This window comes from Cetorhinus maximus, unplaced genomic scaffold (genome assembly GCF_964194155.1).
Source record: "Cetorhinus maximus unplaced genomic scaffold, sCetMax3.hap1.1 HAP1_SCAFFOLD_105, whole genome shotgun sequence".
NCBI classification, from domain to species: domain Eukaryota; kingdom Metazoa; phylum Chordata; class Chondrichthyes; order Lamniformes; family Cetorhinidae; genus Cetorhinus; species Cetorhinus maximus.
Window position 1 is genome coordinate 361,791 of NW_027596119.1, and position 16,445 is coordinate 378,235.

Sequence of the window (16,445 nt, forward strand, 5' to 3'; positions counted from 1 at the left end):
GATTCACATTCATTCTGCTTCTACAAAGCCCATGTCTGTGTCTGTTTCTCAGTATTTATTAACTGTTTAAGATAAGCCTGTCTCTTTCTCCATCGCTCTCTTTCTTGCCTCGCCTTTCACTGTCTCTCTCTCACTACAACACCCTGCCCCTCTCTCTATCTCGTCCTGTCCCTCTCTCTCTCTCGGTGAGTTTTGTCTCTCTTTCTCTATCTCAATCTGTCTCTCTCACCATCTCTCTGCCTCTCTCTCTCATTTACTCTCACTCTCACTCCATCAGCCTTACCCTCTCCCCACCATCCCGAATTTCTCTTTTCAGCAAATTTTGGGTGTGAAGCTGAAGGGAAAATATTTTCAGGGTTTCGGTGAAAGGGCGGACGAGTGAGACCAGTGAAACTTTTCTTGCAGAGTGTCGAAAGTAGTTTGATGGGCTGAATGGCCTCCTCGATTAGATTCCAGTCTGTAACTCACTCCCGGGTATCTGTTATTCTATATATAATCCACCCCGAACCCCTCGATTAGATTCCAGCCTGTGACTCACTCCCGGGTATCTGTTATTCAATATATAAACCACCCCGAACCCCTCGATTAGATTCCAGTCTGTAACTCACTCCCGGGTATGATATTCTATATATCAGCCCCCCCGAACCCCTCGATTTGATTCCAGCACTTCCACATCACAAGTTGAGGAAGGCGTCTGCCCCCATTTTCAAGTTGGTTAAAGGCTCTCCCTCTAATTTAAAGATGGAGAAGGGATGTCTCACAGGATATTGTTCTTTACACTCAATAATGTTAACACATTTTTGAATATTTTCAGTTTCCCCCTACACTTTCTCTTTCTCTCATCCTGTCTCGTTTCTTCTCTCCCTCTCCCAGCCCATCTCTCTGCCACTCTATACATTTCTCTGTTTCTCTCTCTCACCCCATATCTTTACCCTACACTCGCTCCCCTCGCTTCATCTCTCCCTCTCTCAACTCATCCCTTTTTTATCGCTTGATCTCCTCTCTCTATCTCACTCGCTTACCCAGCTCTCTTTCCCTCTCTGCCCGCCTCTCTTCCTCTGAGAATCTAGTCTACAAACACCAGGCAGCCATGTTAGGTTTGTTCACAGTGGCCATTTTATGTCCCCACAGCAATGGGACATTTAGGACAGAGTTGACTCATGTAACATTAGTATTTTAAACGTGACAGAGACACAGGTATGGAGACATAAATTCCACGTGTATTCCCTGGAATATTGAAGGATTCGGGCGTTCACTCCCACACTTTGCTGTTGTGAATTTGAATTCTGAATTTTCTAAAACTGAATCTGGAAGTAAAAACCCCCGGGATGGAATGATTCACATTCTTTCTGCTGCTGCAAAGCCCGTGTCTGTGTCTGTTTCTCAGTATTTATTAACAATTTACGATAATAGTTTAGAATACCACAAGTTTGCCATAATGACTGGAAAGAGGGTTGAAACAGAGGGGCTGAGGTAGCAAAACAAGAGGAGGGGGTGTGAATAGACACAGGATCTGGGGGTCTCCAATGTGTAGACTCTGCCCAGCTCCCAGTCACATCTTTTAGAAAAGGCTGAATTGCGAAAATAAATCCAGGGACAGTGAAGCAAGTGACTCACTAACAATGAGAGCATTTTAAACATTCATTCTTTCACTGCAAAGCGCTCAGTCTTTCTGAGGTTCTGAAGGGGTCGGGGGTCTTCACTGTCTTAGTCCCTCTCCAACTTGCTGCCTCTCTCTCTCTGTGTAAATATTTCCCCATTTAAAAAGTGCTGAACAGAGCTGGTTGCACCCTGTGGGATCTTGCTGTGCACAAATTCCCTGCAGTGTTTCATACTGCGCCACAACCAGTTAATTGATTAAAAATGAGCTGATTGGACTCATTTCCTGTCCCTCAGGAGCCCTTTACCAAGTCCTAACTGTGAGAGTGTGTAAAAGTTTGTGCTAATTCCTGAATAATGCTGGTGTTTTAGGCAGGGCGATGAATTGAGAGGTGGAACAGTCATTTGAATTCAGTCTCTCTAGGATGTGTCCCTACGTTACAACAGAGAGAGAGGGGGGAGAGCGAGGGAATCAGGGAAAGACAGTGAAACAGAGGCAGGGGGTTGGGGGTGAGGAAGATACAAAGGGTCTGGGGGGGGTTAGGGGAGGGTCTCCAGTGTGGAGTCAGTGCCCAGCTCCCAGTCTCTGCAGAAAAGCCTCAGTCACACCCTCCCGGGGACGCCTGGTTTGTAAAAATCGATGCTGGGACGGAGATTTCAAAAAGTCTCCCCCAGGAAGCAGCAGCTTGTTCCCGGTTTGAAGAGAAGGAGTTTAGGCCTTTCTGGGGATGTGTCCGGACTCAGAGCACACATGGTGCCCGGTGAGGGGCTGAGAGGGAAGAGGGAGGGTTACAGCAGGCATGAGGCTGGGGAAGGAAATGTGTCTCCCTGTTCCCATCTGGATAGCATTACATTGCTGCCTGTGGGATCCCCCTGTGCAGAAACGGCCTGCAGCTTTTCCTGAACTGCAACAGGGAACACACGACGTTTCTGGGGGAGGGGGTGGCATTTCCCTGTCTCTGTCATTCCAGCTTTCTCTCTCCCTCTCTCTTTCCAGACAGGACCCCTTGCAGCTCCTGTCCATTGAATGTTAATACCAGTCCTGGGAGTGTTTGATGGGGACAGTGTAGAGGGAGGTTTACTCCTTATCTAACGCCGTGCTGTACCAGCACTGGGAGTGTATGATGGCCACAGTGTAGGGGGAGCTTTACTCTGTATTTAACCCCGTGCTGTACCAGTCCTGGGAGTGTTTGATGGGGGGAGTATAGATGCAGGTTTACTCTGTACTAACCCTGTCCAGTTCCTGTCCAGGGAGTGTTTGATGGGGACAGTGCAGAGGGAGCTTTTCTCTGTATCTAACCCAGTGCTTTAACTGCCCTGGGAGTGTTTGATGGGGCAAGTGTAGAGGTAGCTATACTCAGTATCTAACCCTGTCCTGTTCCTGTCCTGGGAGTGTTTGATGGGGAAGGTATAGAGGGTGCTTTACTCTGTATCTAACCCTGTTCTGTTCCTGTCCAGGGAGTGTTTGATGGGGACAGTGCAGAGGGAGCATTACTCTGTATCTAATCCTGTCCAGTACCAGTCCTGAAAGTGTTTTATTGGGAGAGAATAGAGCGAGCTTTACTCTGTATCTAGCCCTGTCCTGTTCCTGTCCTAGGTGTGTTTGAGGGGGACTGTGTAGAGGGAGCTTTACTTTGTATCTAACCCCGAGCTTTACCTGTCTTGGGAGTGTTTGATGGGGACAGTGTAGAGGAAGCTTTACTCTGTATCTAAATTGTGCTGTACCTGTACTGGGAGTGTTTGATGTGGACAGTATAGAGGGAGATTTACTCTGCATCTAATCCCATGCTGTATGTGGCCTGGGAGTGTTTGATGGGGACAATGCAGAGGGAGCTTTATTCTGTATCTAACCCCTTGCTGTACCTGCCCTGGGAGTGTGTGATGGGCAGAGTGTAGAGGGAGCTTTACTCTGTATCAAAGCCCGTCCTGTACCTGTCCAGGGAGTGTTTGATGGGGACAGTATTGAGGATGCTTTACTCTGCATCCAGCCCCGTGCTGTACCTGCCCTGGGAGCGTTTGATGGAGACAGTGTAGAGGGAGCATTACTCTGTATTTAACACGTTGCTTTAGCTGCCCTGGGAGGGTTTGATGGGGAAAGTGTAGAGGTAGCTTTACTCTGTATCTAATCCTGTCCAGTTCCTGTCCTGGGAGTGTTTGATGGGGACAGTGCAGAGGTTGCTTTATTCTGTATCTAACCCCGTGCTGTACCTGTCCTGGGAGTGTTTGATGAGGACAGCATCGAGGGAGCTTTACTCTGTATCTAGCCCCGTGCTGTACCTGTCCTGGGAGTGTTTGATGGGGACAGTATCGAGGGAGATTTACTCTGTATCTAACGCCGTGCTGTACATGTCCTGGGAGTGTTTGATGGGGACGGTGAAGAGGGAGCTTTACTCTGTATCTAACCCAGTGCTTTACCTGCCCTGAGAGTGTTTGATGGGGACAGTTTAGAGGGAGCTTTAATCTGTATCTAACCCCGTGCTGTACCTGTCCTGGGAGTGTTTGGTGAGGACCGTGTAGAATAAGCTTTAGTCTGTATCTAACCCCGTACTGTACCTGCACTGGGAGTGTTTGATGGTTACAGTGTAGAGGGAGATTTACTCTGTATCTAACACCGTGCTGTACCTGTCCTGGGAGTGTTTGATGGGGACAGTTTAGTGGGAGCTTTACTCCGTATATAACCCTGTCCTGTACCTGCCCTGGGAGTGCTTGATGGGGACAGTGTAGAGGGAGCTTTACTCTGTATCTTATCCTGTCCAGTTCCTGTCCTGAGATTGTTTGATGGGGACAGTGTAGAGGATGCATTACTCTGTATCTAACCCCGTGCTGTACCTGTCCTGGGAGTGTTTGATGGGGACAGTATCGAGGGAGCTTTACTCTGTATCTATCCCCTGCTGCATCATCTCTGGGAGTGTTTGTTGGCAACATTCTCACCCAAAACAAAAACAATCCACAAATCAGGCCTAATAAATTGAACATGAGTTTCCTTGTTTGATTCTCCCTGGTCTGTTCTGATTCTCTGATAGATTCCTCGTGTTTACCCTCCACATGAGCAGTCATCCTAATCCCGTCTACCTGTCCTGCTCCCAACGCGGCATCCGACTACAATAAGGCCATTGATACAAGAGCGTCTCAGCGAGTGAGACAGGTGAGTCTTGAACCTGACCTGGGTGTATGCGTTTGACCCGGGTTAATCCGACACTCCAGGGACAGTTGAGACAGTTCAAGTGCATCACAGCTTTGCCAGAATGAGACCTGGATTCCAAGGGTTAAATTGCAAAGTGAGATTGCACAAACTCGGGTTGTATTCCCTGAAATTTAGTAGCATCAGGGGTGACTTGATCAAATTGTCAAATCCTGAGAGGAACTGGGTGGGGAGATTAGGGAATGTATGAGCTCTTGTCCTGAGTAACAAACTTTGTGAGGCATCTTATCGAATCCCTTTTGAACAGACAAGTATCCTCCTGTCACTACAGGTTACCTGTATGTTGCAAAGTTATTCTGATAATTTTCATTCCACAGAGTCAAAATTTCTGCGATTCTGTGACTGAGTCAGAACTTCAAATAGTTCAGATTTACTGTTTAAAATAAGCAGTCACTTTTCTGCGGTGGTTTTTGAGATTGAGTATGGATCTCAGAATCTGTCAGTGGAAGGGAGTTTCTACAGAGATAGGAAATGGGATTGATGAATAAAGGTGCAGGATTTTGATCACTGCATAAGATTGTGTCTGTTGCAGTTTCCCAGGAGTTTACATTTTCATGGGAAAGGGATGATTATCCAATGTCAACAATTCAATTTCTTCAGACTAGTGAAAACGCAAGAGAAAGAGGGAATATACCAACACTGGAACAAACAGGCAACTGTATGAGGAAGGTTTCAATTCTCTGCATGTTTTAATGTGAATTCCTGAGCTAAAGATTGAAATAAACAGGAGTTTAAATCTCACACTGGGATGCCGTACAATTTCAGTCCTGTTATCCCAAAATTAAAAATAAAAATCTACAATTAGCTGGAGCTGGAAATCTGTCAGTTGATGAATGTTGTCTTGAAAATTTCACCCTGAATACTGTGAGCCTTAGTATTGTGGAAAGGTGTGAAGAAAGTGTTTGCATTCACACATTCCTACATTGTGAAATGTAAGTTAGCTTTGAAACAATAAGGATGTAGGGCCAGGGAGTCTGAATGGGCAAAAGGATTTGGATGATTAAAGAGTGAATTTTAATGATGTCCTTTGAAGGAGCCGTTTACTGTAAATGTCCCAAGACAATGAAATGCTTCAAAGGAAATATCCCGATTGACAGAAATGGTTCCCCAATGTCTGAAAGACTTTCCCAAGTCTTCAGAGACATGAAGGGGGCAGACATATTGTAAGATACAGATCATGAGGTGCTAGAGAATCACAGAATTGAAGTTGTGGGGCCCTCTCCTGTTTCAGAATGTCAGTTTTGATGTTTAACTCTGTGAAACTTGGTTAATGATTCTTAAAGCATAAAGTTCCAATCCAATCTGTAACCTGCACTTAAAATGCCAAAGAGATATGTACACCTTAAGTGAATGAGTGAAATAGTGAAAGATGGATTTCATTATAGGCAAATGTGTGGCTGCCCACTTTAAAAAGGATGGAACAGGTTACATTATAAATGGTGAAAAGCTGCAAACAGTGAGGGTCCAAAGAGTCCCTATCCATTTGTGTCAAGACTAAGAAAACATCAAACAGTTCCAATGAGAAATTAAATTTGATATTTGGGATAAAGCTGGTTAAAAACTCACACTACCCATTCCATGAATCAGCCTCTGTAACCTGCACTTCAGCACATCACAAGAAAAATGATATTTTCAACTGTTCGTGATTCCAGTCTGTAACTCAATCCCGGGTATCTATTATTCTCTATATAAACCCCCTGCACCCCTCAATTAGATTCCAGTCTGTAACTCACTCCCGGGTATCTATTATTCTCTATATAAACCCACTGAACCCCTCGATTAGATTGCAGTCTGTAACTCAATCCCAGGTATTTATTATTCTATATATAAACCCCCTGAACCCCTCGATTAGATTCCAGTCTGTAACTCAATCCCAGGTATCGATTATTCTATATATAAACCCCCTGATCCCTTCGATTAGATTCGAGTCTGTAACTCAATCCCGGGCATCGATTATTCTATATATAAACCCCCTGCACCCCTTAATTAAATTCCAGCCTGTAACTCAATCCCGGGTATCTATGATTCTATATATAAACCCCCGGAAGCACTCGATTAGATTCCTGTCTGTAACTCACTCCCGGGTATCGATTATTCTATATATAAACGCCCTGAACCCCTCGATTAGATTCCAGTCTGTAACTCACTCCCGGGTATCTATTTTTCTGTATATAAAACCACTGCACCCTTCAATTAGATTCCAGTCTGTAACTCTCTCCCGTTATCTATTATTCTATATATAAACCCCTCATTCCCCTCGATGAGATTCCGTTCTTTAACTCACTCCCAGATATCTTTTATTCGATACATATTGTATCTACATGATTTATATATAAACCACCCCGAACCCCTCGATTAAATTTCAGCCCGTAACTCACTCCCGGGCATCTGTTAATCTATATATAAATCACCCCAAACCCCTCCGTTAGATTCCTGCCTGTAACTCACTGCCGGGTGTCTGTTATTCTATATATAAACCACCCCAAACCCCTCCGTTAGATTCCTGTCTGAAACTCACTGCCGGGTGTCTGTTATTCTATATATAAACCACCCCGAACTCCTCGATAAGATTCCAGCATGTAACTCACTCCCAGGAATCTGTTATTCTATATTAAGACCACCCCAAACCCCTCGATTAGATTCCAGTCTGTAACTCATTTCCGTCTAACTGTTATTCTGTATATAAATGTCCCAAACCGCTCGACTAGATTTCAGTCTGTTACTCATTCCCGGTCTTCTGTTAATCTATATATATTATATTCATATGATTTATATATAAACACCCCGAACCCATCGATTTGTTTCCAGTCTATAACTCACTCCCGGGTATCTGTTATTCTATATAAAAATTCCCCAAAGCCCTCGATTAGATTCCAGTCGGTAACTCACTCTCGGGTATCTGTTATTCTATATATAAATCCCTCAAACCCCTCGATTTGATTCCAGTCTGTAACTCACTCCCAGGTATCTGTTATTCTAAATATAACCCCCCTGAACCCCTCGATTAGATTCCAGTCTGTAAATCACTCCCGGGTATCTGTTATTCTATATATAATCCACCCCGAATCTCTCGATTAGATTCCAGTCTGTAACTCACTCCCGGGTATTTGTTATTCTGTATATAAACCACCCCGAACCCCTCGATTAGATTCCAGTCTGTAACTCACTCCCGGGTATCTGTTATTCTATATATAAACCCACCAAACCCCTCGATTAGATTCCAGTCTGTAACTCACTCCCGGGTATCTGTTATTCTGTATATAAACCACCCCGAACCCCTCGATTAGATTCCAATCTTTAACTCAATCCTTGGTATCTATTATTCAATATATAAACCCCACAAACCCCACGATTAGATTCCAGTCCGCAACGCACACCCGGGTATCGGTTATTCTGCATATAAACCACCCCGAACCCCTCGATTAGATTCCAGTCCATAAACTCACTCCCGAGTATCTGTTATTCTCTATATAAACCACCCCGAACCCCTCGATTAGATTCCAGTCTTTAACTCAATCCACGGTATCTATTATTCTATATATAAACTCCACAAACCCCACAATTAGATTCCAGTCTGCAACGCACTCCCGGGTATCTGTTATTCTATATATAAACCACCCCGAACCCCTCGATTAGATTCCAGCACTTCCACATCACAAGTTGAGGAAGGGGTGTCCCCCCATTTTGAAGTTGGTTAAAGGCTCTCCTGCCAATTTTAAGATGGAGAAGGGATGTCTCACAGGATATTGTCCTTTACACTTAATAATGTTAACACATTTTTGAATATTTTCAGTTTCGCACTACACTTTCTCATTCTCTCATCCTGTCTCGTTCCTTCTCTCCCTCTCCCACCCCATCTCTCTGCCACTCGATACATTTCTCTGTTTCTCACTCTCACCCCATATCTTTACCCTACACTCGCTCCCCTCTCTTCATCTCTCTCTCTCAACTCATCCCTTTTTTATCGCTTGATCTCCTCTCTCTATCTCACTCGCTTACCCAGCTCTCTATCCCTCTCTCCCTACCTCTCTTCCTCTGAGAATCTAGTCTACAAACACCAGGCAGCCATTTTAGGTTTGTTCACAGTGGCCATTTTATGTCCCCACAGCAATGGGACACTTAGGACAGAGTTGACTCATGTAATATTAATATTTTAAACGTGACAGAGACGCAGGTATGGAGACATGACTTCCCTGTGTATTCCCTGTAATATTGAAGGATCGGGGCGTTCACTCCCACACTTTGCTGCTGTGAATTTGAATTCTGAATTTTCTAAAACTGAATCTGGAAGTAAAAACCCCCGGGATAGAATGATTCACATTCTTTCTGCTGCTGCAAAGCCCGTGTCTGTGTCTGTTTCTCAGTATTTATTAACAATTTAAGATAATAGTTTAGAATGCCACAAGTTTGCCATAATGTCTGGAAAGAGGTTTGAAACAGAGGGGCTGAGGTAGCAAAACAAGAGGAGGGGGTGTGAATAGACACAGGATCTGGGGGTCTCCAATGTGTAGACTCTGCCCAGCTCCCAGACACATCTTTTAGAAATGGCCGAATTGCGAAAATGAATCCAGGGACAGTGAAGCAAGTGACTCACTAACAATGAGAGCATTTTAAAGATTCATTCATTCACTGCAAAGCGCTCAGTCTTTCTGAGGTTCTGAAGGGGACGGGGGTCATCACTGTACCTGTCCTGGGAGTGTTTGATGGGGACAGTGTAGAGGGAGCTAAACTCTGTATCTAACCCAGTGCTGTAAAAGTCCTGGGAGTGTTTGATAGGAACAGTGTAGAGGAAGCATTACTCTTTATCTAACCCTGTGCTTTACCTGCCCAGGGAGTGTTTGATGGGGACGGCATAGAGGGAGATTTACTCTGAATCTAACCCTGTGCTGTAGCAGTCCTGGGAGTGTTTGATGGGGAAAGTGTAGAGGTAGCTTTACTCTGTATCTAACCCTGTCCTGTTCCTGTCCTGGGAGTGTTTGATGGGGACAGTATAGAGGGAGCTTTACTCTGTATCTAACCCTGTCCTGGGAGAGTTTGATGGAGACAGTGTAGAGGTAGCTTTACTCTGTATCTAACCCCGTGCTGTTCTTGTCCTGGCAGTGTTTGATGGGGACAGTATAGAGGGAGCTTTACTCTGTATCTAACCCTGTGCTGTACCTGTCCTGGGAGTGTTTGATGGGGAAAGTTTAGATGGAGCTTTACTCTGTATCTAACCCAGTGCTGTACTTGCCCTGGGAGTGTTTGATGATGACAGTGCAGTGGGACCTTTATTCTGTATATAAACCCGTGCTGTACCTGGCCTGGAGGTGTTTGATGGGGACGGTGTAGTGGGAGATTTACTCTGTATCTAACACTGTGCTGTACCTGTCCTGGGATTGTTTGATGGGGACAGTGTAGATGAAGTTTTACTCTGTATCTAACCCCCTAATGTACCGGCACTGGGAGTGTTTGATGGGGACCGCGTAAAGGGAGCTTTACTCTGTATCTAACCCCGTGCTGTACCTGTCCAGGGAGGGTTTGAAGGGGACAGTTTAGAGGGAGCTTTACTCTGTATATAAACCTGTCCTGTACCTGCCCTGGGAGTGCTTCATGGGGACAGTGTAGAGGGAGCTTTACTCTGAATCTTACCCCGGGCAGTACCAGTCCTGGGAGTGTTTGATGCGGACAGGTTAGAGGGATATTTTCTCTGTATCTAACCCCGTGCTGTGCCAGTCCTGTGAGTGTTTGATGGGGAGAGTATAGAGGGAGATTTACACTGTATCTAACCCTGTGCTGTAGGGGGCCTGGGAGTGTTTGATGGAGACAGTTTAGAGGGAGCTTTACTTTGTATATAAACCTGTCCTGTACCTGCCCTGGGAGTGCTTCATGGGGACAGTGTAGAGGGAGCTTTACTCTGAATCTTACCCCGGGCAGTACCAGTCCTGGGAGTGTTTGATGCGGACAGGTTAGAGGGAGATTTTCTCTGTATCTAACCCCGTGCTGTGCCAGTCCTGTGAGTGTTTGATGGGGAGAGCATAGAGGGAGATTTACACTGTATCTAACCCTGTGCTGTAGGGGGCCTGGGAGTGTTTGATGGAGAAAGTGTAGAGGGAGCTTTACTCTGTATCTAACCCAATGCTTTTCCTGCCCTGGGAGTGTTTGATGGGGAAAGTGTAGAGGTAGCTTTACTCTGTATCTAACCCTGTCCTGTTCCTGTCCTGGGAGTGTTTGATGGGGACAGTATAGAGGGAGCTTTAATCTGTATCTAACCCTGTTCTGTTCCTGTCCAGGGTGTGTTTTATGGGAACAGTGCAGAGGGAGCTTTACCTTGTATCAAACCCTGTGCTGTACCTGTCCTGGGAGTGTTTTATGGGGACAGTATAGAGGGAGCTTTAATCTTTATCTAACCCAGTGCTGTACCTGCCCTGGGAGTGTTTGATGATGACAGTGCAGTGGGACATTTATTCTGTATCTAAACCCGTGCTGAACCTGGCCTGGGAGTTTTTTATTGGGGACGTTGTAGTGGGAGAATTACTCTGTATCTCACACCGTGCTGTACCTGTCCTAAGAGTGTTTGATGGGGACAGTGTAGAGGAAGTTTTACTCTGTATCTAACCCCCTAATGTACCTGCACTGGGAGTGTTTGATGGGGACGGTGTAGAGGGAGCTTTACTCTGTATCTAACCCCGTGCTGTACCTGTACTGGGAGGGTTTGATGGGGACAGTTTAGAATGTGCTTTACTCTGTATATAACCCTGTCCTGTACCTGCCCTGGGAGTGCTTCATGGGGACTGTGTAGAGGGAGCATTACTCTGAATGTTACCCCGGGCAGTACCAGTCCTTGGAGTTTTAGAATGGGACAGTTTAGAGGGAGATTTACTCTGTATCTAACCCTGAGCTGTAACTGCCATGGGAGTGTATGATGGGCACAGTGTAGGGGGAGTTTTTCTCTGTTTCTAACACCGGGCTGTACTAGTCCTGGGAGTGTTTGATGGGTACAGTATCGAGGGAGCTTTACTCTGTATCTAACCCCGTGCTGCACCAGTCCTGGGAGTGTTTGATGGGGACAGCTTAGAGGGAAATTTAGACTGTATCCAACCCCGTGCTGTACCTGCCCTGGGAGTGCACGATGGGCACAGTGTAGGGGGAGCTTTACTCTGTATCTATCCCCGTGCTGTACCAGTCCTGGGAGTGTTTGATGGGGACAGTATAGAGGGAGCTTTACTCTGAATCTAACCCCGTGCTGTACCAGTCCTGGGAGTGTTTGATGGCGATAGTGTAGAGGGAGCTTTACTCTCTATCTAACCCCGTGCTGTACCAGTCCTGGGAGTGTTAGATGGGGAGTGTATAGAGGGAGTTTTACACTGTATCTAAACCCGTGCTGTACCTGCCCTGGGAGTGTACGATGGGCACAGTGTAGGGGGAGCTTTACTCTGTATCTAACCCCGTGCTGTACCAGTCCTGGAAGTGTTTGATGGGGAGAGTATTGAGGGAGGTATACACTGTATCTAACCCTGTGCTGTAGGGGACCTGGGAGTGTTTGATGGAGACAGTGTAGAGGGAGCTTTACTCAGTATCTCACCCAGTGCTTTTCCTGCCCTGGGAGTGTTTGATGGGGAAAGTGTAGAGGAAGCTTTTCTCTGTATCGGATCCTGTCATGTTCCCGTCGTGGGAGTGTTTGATGGGGCCAGTATCGAGGGAGCTTTACTCTGTATCTTACCCAGTTCTGTTCCTGTCCAGGGAGTGTTTGAAGGGGACAGTGCAGAGGGAGCTTTGCTCTGTATCTAACCCTGTGCTGTACCTGTCCTGGGAGTGTTTGATGGGGACAGTATAGAGGGAGCTTTAATCTTTATCTAACCTAGTGCTGTACGTGCCCTGGGAGTGTTTGATGATGACAGTGCAGTGTGAACTTTATTCTGTATATAAACCCGTGCTGTACCTGTCCTGGGAGTGTTTGGTGGGGACAGTGTAGAGGAAGTTTTATTCTGTATCTAACCCCGTAATGTACCTGCACTGGGAGTGTTTGATGGGGATGGTGTAGAGGGAGCTTTACTCTGTATCTAACCCCGTGCTGTAGCGGACCTGGTAGTGTTTGATTGAGACACTGTAGAGGGAGCTTTACTCTGTATCTAACCCTGTCCTGTTCCTGTCCTGGGAGTGTTTGATGGGGACAGTATAGAGGGAGCTTTACTGTTTATCTAACCTTGTTCTGTCCCTGTCCAGGGAGTGTTTTATGGGAACAGTGCAGAGGGAGCTTCACCTTGTATCAAACCCTGTGCTGTACCTGTCCTGGGAGTGTTTGATGGGGACAGTATTGAGGGAGCTTTACTCTGTATCTAACCCAGTGCTGTACGTGCCCTGGGAGTGTTTGATGATGACAGTGCAGTGGGACCTTAATTCTGTATCTAAACCCGTGCTGTACCTGGCCTGGGACTGTTTGATGGGGACGGTGTAGTGGGAGATTTACTCTGTATCTAACACCGTGCTGTACCTGTCCTGGGAGTGTTTGATGGGGACAGTGTAGAGGAAGTTTTACTCTGTATCTAACCCCGTAATGTACCTGCACTGGGAGTGTTTGATGGGGACGGTGTAGAGGGAGCTTTACTCTATATATAACCCTGTCCTGTACCTGCCCTGGGAGTGCTTCATGGGGACTGTGTAGAGGGAGCTTTACTCTGAATCTTACCCCGGGCAGTACCAGTCCTGGGAGTTTTAGATGGGGACAGGTTATTGGGAGATTTACTCTGTATCTAACCCTGTGCTGTAACTGCCATGGGAGTGTATGATGGGACAGTGTAGAGGGAGTTTTTCTCTGTTTCTAACCCCGGGCTGTACCAGTCCTGGGAGTGTATGATGGGACAGTATCGAGGGAGCTTTACTCTGTATCTTACCCCGTGCTGTACCTGTACTGGGAATTTTAGATGGATACATTATCGAGGAAGCTTTACTGTATATCTAACCCTGTGGTGTACCTGTACTTGGAATTTTAGATGGATACATTATAGAGGGAAATTTTCTCTGCATCTAACCCCGTGCTGTACCTGTCCTGGGAGTGTTTGATGGGGACAGTATCGAGGAAGTTTAACTCTGTACCTAACCCCGTGCTGTACCTGTCCTGCGAGAGTTTGATGGGGACAGTGTAGAGGAAGCTTTACTTTGTATCAAACCCTGTCCTGTACCTGCCCTGTGAGTGCTTGATGGGGACAGTGAAGACTGAGCTTTACTCTGTATCTAACTCTGTGCTGCACCAGTCCTGGGAGTGTTTGATGGGGACAGCTTAGAGGAAAATTTAGACTGTATCTAACCCCGTGCTGTACCTGCCCTCGGAGTGTACGATGGGCAGAGTGTAGAGGGAGCTTTACTCTCTATCTAACCCCGTGCTGTACCAGTCCTGGGAGTGTTAGATGGGGAGAGTATAGAGGGAGTTTTACACTGTATCTGAACCCGTGCTGTACCTGCCCTGGGAGTGTACGATGGGCACAGTGTAGGGAGAGCTTTACTCTGTATCTAACCCCGTGCTGTACCAGTCCTGGGAGTGTTTGATGGGGAGAATATTGAGGGAGGTATACACTGTATCTAACCCTGTGCTGTAGGGGACCTGGGAGTGTTTGATGGAGACAGTGTAGAGGGAGCTTTACTCAGTATCTCACCCAGTGCTTTTCCTGCCCTGGGAGTGTTTGATGGGGAAAGTGTAGAGGTAGCTTTTCTCTGTATCTGACCCTGTCATGTTCCCGTCGTAGGAGTGTTTGATGGGGCCAGTATCGAGGGAGCTTTACTCTGTATCTTACCCAGTTCTGTTCCTGTCCAGGGAGTGTTTGAAGGGGACAGTGCAGAGGGAGCTTTGCTCTGTATCTAACCCTGTGCTGTACCTGTCCTGGGAGTGTTTGATGTGGACAGTATAGAGGGAGCGTTACTCTTTATCTAACCTAGTGCTGTACGTGCCCTGGGAGTGTTGGATGATGACAGTGCAGTGTGAACTTTATTCTGTATATAAACCCGTGCTGTACCTGGCCTGGGAGTGTTTGATGGGGGCCGTGTAGTGGGAGATTTACTCTGTATCTAACACCGTGCTGTACATGTCCTGGGAGTGTTTGATGGGGACAGTATAGAGGGAGCTTTACTGTTTATCTAACCTTGTTCTGTCCCTGTCCAGGGAGTGTTTTATGGGAACAGTGCAGAGGAAGCTTCACCTTGTATCAAACCCTGTACCTGTCCTGGGAGTGTTTGATGGGGACAGTATTGAGGGAGCTTTACTCTGTATCTAACCCAGTGCTGTACGTGCCCTGGGAGTGTTTGATGATGACAGTGCAGTGGGACCTTAATTCTGTATCAAACCCCGTGCTGTACCTGTCCTGGGAGTGTTTGATGGGGACAGATTAGTGGGAAATTTACTCTATATCTAACCCCGTGCTGTACCTGTCCTGGGAGTGTTTGATGGGGACAGTATCGAGGGAGCTTTACTCTGTATCTAACCCCGTGCTGTACCTGTCCTGGGAGTGTTTGATGGGTACAGTATCGAGGGAGCTTTACTCTGTATCTAACCCTGTGGTGTACCTGTACTGGGAATTTTAGATGGATACATTATAGAGGGAAATTTTCTCTGCATCTAACCCTGTGCTGTACCTGTCCTGGGAGTGTTTGATGGGGACATTATCGAGGAAGTTTAACTCTGTACCTAACCCCGTGCTGTACCTGACCTGGGAGAGTTTGATGGGGACAGTGCAGTGGAAGATTTACTCTGTATCAAACCTTCTACTGTATCTGCCCTGGGAGTGTTTGATGCGGACGGTGTAAGGTAGACTTACTCTGCATCTAACTCTGTCCTGTACCTGCCATGTGTGTGCTTGATGGGGACAGTTTAGACTGAGCTTTACTCTGTATCTAACTCTGTGCTGCACCTGTCCTGGGAGTGTTTGATGGGGACAGCTTAGAGGAAAATTTAGACTGTATCTAACCCCGTGCTGTACCTGCCCTGGTAGTGTACGATGGGCACAGTGTAGGGGGAGCTTTACTCTGTATCTAACCCCGTGCTGTACCAGTCCTGGGAGTGTTTGATGGGGACAGTATAGAGGGAGCGTTACTCTGTATCTAACCCCGTGCTGTACCAGTCCTGGGAGTGTTTGATGGCGATAGTGTAGAGGGAGCTTTACTCTGAATCTAACCCCTTGCTGTACCAGACCTGGGAGTGTTTGATGGGGAGAGTATAGAGGGAGGTTTACACTGTATCTAACCCTGTGCTGTACCGGACCTGGGAGTGCTTGATGGGGACAGTGTAGAGGGAGCTTTACTCTGTATCTAACCCCGTGCTGTACCTGTCCTGGGAGCGTTTGATGGGGACAGATTAGAGGGAAATTTACTCTGTATATAACCCCGTGCTCTCCCTGCCCTGGGTGTGTATGTTGGGCACAGTGTAGGGGGCGCTTTACTCGGTATCTAACCCCGTGCTGTACCTGCCCTGGGAGTGTATGATGTCCACAGTGTAGGGGCAGCTTTACTCTTTATCTAACCCCGTGCTGTACCAGTCCTGGGAGTGTTTGATGGGGAGAGCATAGAGGGAGGTTTACACTGTATCTAACCCTGTGCTGTACCAGACCTGAGAGTGTTTGATGGAGACAGTGTAGAGGGAGCTTTACTCTCTATCTAACCCAGTGCTTTTCCTGCCCTG